Here is a 6,416-nt window from a genome sequence, read left to right as displayed (position 1 = left end):
ATTTCATTTTTGACAATTTCTGATTTTCCTAGATTCATACTTCGTGCATTCCATGTTCTGATTATTAATGGATGTTTACAGCTGTTTCTCTTCATTTTGAGTTGTGCCCCATCAGCAAATGAAGGTCCCATGGGGTGTCTTCCACGGGCTTTACTACATTCACGTCATCATGGTCAACTCTACTTTGAGGAGGTAGCTCTTCCCCAGTAGCATTTTGAGCGCCTTCCAACCTGAGGGGATCATTTTCCAGCACTATGTCTGACAGTGTTTCTCTGCTATTCATAAGGTTTTCAGTGACCAAATATTTGGAAGTAGTTCGTCACTCTTTCTTCCTAGTCTGTATTCATTTGAAAGCGCATCTGAAACCTGTCCATCATGGGTAACCCTGCTGGTATTTAAAATACTGGTGGCATAGTTTCCAGGATCACAGAAACTCACAAACCATCACAGTACAACAAACTGACAGATGAGTGGTAGAACGAGGAATATCATTGCTGATGTCCAATGTATCTTAACTGAAAGCAGAGAATATCAGAAAGATGTTTACCTTTTGATTGTGTGGATCATGATAAGCTATGGACAATATTGTGAATTATGAGTATTCCAGAACACTTAATTGTGCTCATGAGGAATCTGCACGTGGACCAAGAAACAATTGTTCGAACAGAACATGGGAACACTGAGTTGTTTGCAATTAAGAAAGGTGTGCAATTAAGAAAGGTGTGCAATTAAGAAAGGGTTATATTTTCTCACCATACTTATTCAACCTGTATGTTGAGCAAATAATCTGAGATGCTAGGTTATATGAAGAAAAATTTGGCATTAGGATTGGAGGAAGATCCATTAACAACCTGTAGTATGCAGATGATACAACCTGCTTGCTGAAAGTGTTCATAGCATATTTACTAATGAAGATCAAAGAGCACAGCCTTCAGTATGGATTACATCTCAATGTAAAGAAAACAAAAATCCTCACCACTGGACCAATAAACAACATTCTTATCAATAGAGAAAGATTGAAGTTGTCTAGGACTTCATTCTTCTTGGATGAACTATCAACACTCATGGAAGCAGCAGTCAAGAAATCAAATGATGTATTAGGCAAATCTGCTGCACAAGACCTTTTTAAAGTGTTAAAGAGCAAAAGATGTCAGCTTGAAGACAAAGGTATACCTGACCCAAGCCATGGTATTATCAATAACCTCATATGCATGCGAAAGCTGGACAGTGAATAAGGAAGAGCATAGAAGAATTGATGCTTTTGAGTTATGGTGTTGGAGGAGAATGCTGAAAGTGTCATGGGCTGCCAAAAGAACCAACAGATCTGTGTCAGAAGAAGTGCAGCCAGGGTGCTCCTTGCAGACCAAGATGGCCAAACTTCGTCTCTCATACTTCGGACATATTGTCAGGAGGGACCAATTGCTTGGGAAGAATATCATGTTTGGTAAGGTGGAGGGTCAGAGGGAAAGAGGAAGACCCCTGATGAGATGGATTGGCCAAGTGGCAACTTCAGTGGGCTTAAACGTGGCAACAATTGTGAAGTTTGCCCAGGATCAGGCAGTGTTTCGTTCTGCTGTGCGTAAGTTCGCTATGGGTCGATACTGACTCGATGGCACCTAACAACAACAACATATTTAAACAGCTTATTTTATCAGGTTAATGATAAACAGAAGATATATATCTCAACCCCTCTTGCATAAATTTTAAATGCTTGTACATAAAATTTTAAAACACATACATTCCAAAAACTGTCACAAATTGAATGTGTATTTTAAATACATTCCAATGGCATTTCATGACAATAGTAAGGGAATGGGAGTGGATAATGGGAGTAGAAGAAATAAATCCTGTTTTAAAAGAAGAGAGAACCCAGAATGGACCCACACATATGCAGTTATTTGATTTTTGACAAAGGTGTCAAAACAATATGAGGAAAGAAAAGTCTGTCAAAGAAATGGCAATGGAATAACCAAATATCCTTATGACAGAGATGAACGTCAGCTCTACCTCATGCAATACACAAAAATTAATTCAAGCTGGATCATAGACCTAAAGTAAAAGCTATAAGTTTAAAGCTTAAAAAGTAAATACAGGAGACAGTCATTGTGACTTAAGATAGGCAAAGTTTTCTTTGATGGGAAACAGCAAGCAATAAACATGAGGGGAAAAAAACAGCTGAGAGAATGACTGGGGAAAATATTTATAAAAAGAAAGGAGAATATATCTTACAAAGAATTGATGTAAAGGATACATAAAGAACTTCCATAATTTAATAATAAAAGATACAGCCCAATTAAAGAAGTTGACAAAATACTTAAACTGATATTTCTCCAAGAAGATATGTAAAGGGCCAATGAGTATATGAAACAATGATTGGTACTTTTAGATATTAAAAAATTGCAAGTTAAAACGGCAAGGAGATACCATTTTTCATCCACTGTTGTTGTTGGATGCCCATTGAGTTGATTCCAACTCATGGTGACCTCATGCATACAGAGAAGAGTAGCTTCATGGGGCTTTCAAGGTTGAGACCTTTTGGAAGCAGATTGCCAGGGCCATCTTCTGAGGTTCCTCTGAATGGGTTTGAGCTGCCAACTAGAATGGCTAAAATGAAAAGTCTGACAGGTCCAAATGAAGTCAAGGGTGTGGATCAACCAGAAGCCCCATGCATTAATGATGGGAAGTTAAAATACTAGTACTAGTTTAGAAAAAGTTCAGGCATTTTCTTATAAAACTAAACCTGCAACTACCATATTTCCTGATAATTCCACTCCTGGGTATTTATTAAGGAAAACTAATAAGCTGTTCACAGTGTCCATAGTCGTTGCTGTTATTGTCTGTAGTTGACTCAGCCGCTCACTCGTGGTGACCCTAGCACAAAGGAATAAAACACTACTCAGTTTGACGCCATCCCCAGCATCCACTGTAGACTGGATCATTACAATCCAGGGTTTTCTTTGGCTGAGTTTGGAGGTAGATACTCAGATCTTTCTTCTTGAAGCTCACCTGAAACCTGTGGCTACACAAAGGGTATATTGTCTGGGAATTGGACTTGGTTTTTCACTTGGAATGTGAAAAGTCCATTACTAAACCACTCATGCTTCTCAAGTGTTCATAGCAGCTTTCTTCATAAAGTGAAACTAGCCTAGAAAAAGAGGTAAACAGGGTCTGGAACATTCAAACAATGGAATACTATCCAGCAGTAAAGAAGAGCAAACTACCAATACATGGAAAAACCTTAAAAACTTTATGCTAAATGAAATTTCTTTAAAGTACTACATAAAATAATATATGTTTTGTATTAATCGATGGTGGAACAGAAGAATCCAAAAAGTGGATGCATCTAAAGTTTGGGGAAGAAGAGGGACTGGGAAGGGATAATAGGGAACTCTCTGGGGTGAAAACAATGTTTTATATCATTACAGGGTTTATGGTTATACAAGTGCATATATTTCTCCAAACTTCACCATTGGTACACTTACTATTTGTGCATTTCATAGTATATAAAGTTTACAAGAAAATTAAAAATAATTGTAAGCAAATATTAAATCTAGTTCATGATGAGCATGACCAAGTGTTGACAGGGAGGTGCACTGATTCTGCCACTTATTTCAAAATACATTCAGAACGTGTATTTATTGATGGAATTTGGATCAATGGAGAGATATACAATAAATAAACTATAGTAACTTGTTGAGGCAGAGTCTAGTTGGTAGGTATACAGGTGTTCACTAAAAGTCTTTGAACCATACTGTTTTAAAATGTTTGGTGGTGTTGGTGATGTGCCATGGAGTCAGTTCTGATTCATAGCGACCTTATACAGGGTTTCCAAGGCTGTAAATCTTTACGGGAGAAGAAAGCCTCATCTTTCTCCCACAGAACAGCTGGTAGTTTTGAACTGATGGACCTTAAGGTTCACAGCCCGATTCGTAACCACTACGCTATCGGGGGGAATTAAAAACAAAATAAAGAAAGGAGAGAAAGATATGATAGCACACTTGGCAAACAATGTTACCCAGGTCATCTACAACAAAGACCCAAGAAACTAAATAAAATAGATGTGGATGATAATCCTGGAGCCCTGAACTTCAAAGAAAAGAAAAAGTTGACCAAATACTTGATTAGAAGAAGAAACTGAACAAAACAGTGAACAAGGATACATATGGAGCCGTGAGTTGTCAAATGGCCTGGCACAGCATGGCCGTTTTGAATTACTGCAAACAGTGTTCCAGCTGGAGCATATGAACCGGATAACAGTAATCGTTGTTATTGGTTTTAAGGGGCATCTGGTTGGTTTTGACTCATAATGATGTGTATAGGGTTTCTGAGCATTGACTTACCACAATAATAGTGGTTATTGTTGGAGACCATCAAGTGAGTTCCAACTCATATCATCCCTGTGCACAACAGAGCAAAACACTGCCCAATACTGTGCCTTCCTCACAATCATTGTTACACTTGAGCCCATTGCTGCTGCCACTGTGCCTATCCATCTTGTTGGGGGCCTTCCTTTTTTTGGTTTTGGTTTTGTTTTGCTGACCCTCCACTTTAAGAAGCATGATATCTTCTCCAGGGATTGATCCCTCCTGATAACATGTCTGAAGTAAGAGACAAAGGCTCACCATCCTGGCCTCTAAGCAGCATTCTGACTGTATTTCCAACACAGATTTGTTTGTTCTGGCAGTCCATGGAACGTTTTTAAATAAAAATTTTAAATTAATTAATTTAATGTTTATATATTTCTCTTTCTTTTTTTTGAAAATTTTTATTGTGAATTGAATGAAGGTTTACAGAGCAGATCATCAGTTTTATGTTCAGTAAATCATTACAATGATTGCAACCCCCTCCATGTACCATTAGTTAAGGACTTACCTTTATTCACTTTAACTATTGCATTATTCCCTGTGTCTCCTACTACCTTCATCTTTCCTCTGCTAACACCTCTCTTGTTATATATTGCCTTCCCTGTCACCCATGTTAATATGTATCTACCCTCTAGCCCATGAATAACTTTCCCTCCCTCTTCCCCCACAAAAGTATCATAGATTGTTTCTTGTATTAAGATAACTTTTAAACTTACTACAACATTGGTCTCAACAATATTTGATCTTTTGTGATTGATTAATTTCACTCAAACCTTCATATTCATCCATTTTGTGAGATTCGTCATTATTCTTCAACATTGCATAGTATTCTATTCTGTGTATGTACCAAACTTTGTTTAACCATTCTTCTGCTGATAGACATTCAGGCTGTCTCCATCTTACTGATGTGTTTCTTGTAGAAAGCATATTGAAGGATCCTGTTTTCTTATCCATTCTGCTCACTCTGTCTCTTGACTGGTGCATTTAATCCATTTACATTCAATGTAATTATTGATAGGTATGAATTGATTGCTATAATTTTGCTATGTGTTTCTTTGTGGTGTTGCTGATTTATTTGTACCACATCATTTTCTGAGCTGCTTTTATTTTGTTTGTGGATTTTCGTTTTCATTTCTGTTAGGTTAATCTTTACTAAATCTTTCTGATTTTCCTGTTTTTCACTTTGATGAGAAGTTATATCTGTTTTCTTTGAGGTTACCCTGAACTGACCTTGCAGTTCAAACCCACCTTGCAGTCCAGTGCATTATCCTGCAGCATCACACCAGACTGACTTCATTATAAATTGGTATCTTTTGCTCCCTGTTTTCAGTTTTGTAGATTTTTTTTACCTTAAACACTTCTATATTGATATAGGCTATTGATGAGGCTATTGAAAAATACTATGATTTAGGTCAGGCACATCTTAGTCCTGATCTTTGCTTTTGAACACCTAAAAAATATCTTGTACATTTAAGTATATTTTGTATATTTAAGTCTATATTGATATAGAAGCATTTAAAATAAAACAAACCTACAAAACTGAAAACAGGGAGCAAAAGATAACAATTTATAATGAAGTCAGGCTGGTGTGATGCTGCAGGATAATGCACCATTGGGCTGCGAACCACAAGGTCAGCAGTTCGAAACTACCAGCTGTCCTGTGGGAGGAAGGTGAGACTTTCTGCTCCCGTAAAGATTTACAGCCTTGGAAACCCTTTACAGAGTCGCTATGAGTCAGAACTGACTCCACAGCACATAACCAAACAACAAACCATATCTGTATTGAGTTCTGGATGGTATTGTATGTTAATCTCAGGATGTTGTCTTCTTTTGTTGGTTCTCTGCCCCCAAAACATCCTTTAGTATTTTATGTAAAGTTGGTCTTCTTATTATACATTCTTTTAATTTCTGTTTGTCTGGATAGGTCCTAATTTCACTGTTGTATTTGAGGGCCAGTTTTGCTGGGTATATGATTTTCAGTTGGCTTTTTTTTTTTTTTTTCTGTCTGAGTTTTATACATGTCATGATTTCTGCTGAGAAATCAGAGCTTAG

Source organism: Chrysochloris asiatica, unplaced genomic scaffold (genome assembly GCF_000296735.1).
Source record: "Chrysochloris asiatica unplaced genomic scaffold, ChrAsi1.0 scaffold00104, whole genome shotgun sequence".
Classification (NCBI taxonomy): Eukaryota; Metazoa; Chordata; class Mammalia; order Afrosoricida; family Chrysochloridae; genus Chrysochloris; species Chrysochloris asiatica.
The sequence above is the reverse complement of the archived record's forward strand: the minus strand, read 5'-3'. Positions refer to the sequence as shown.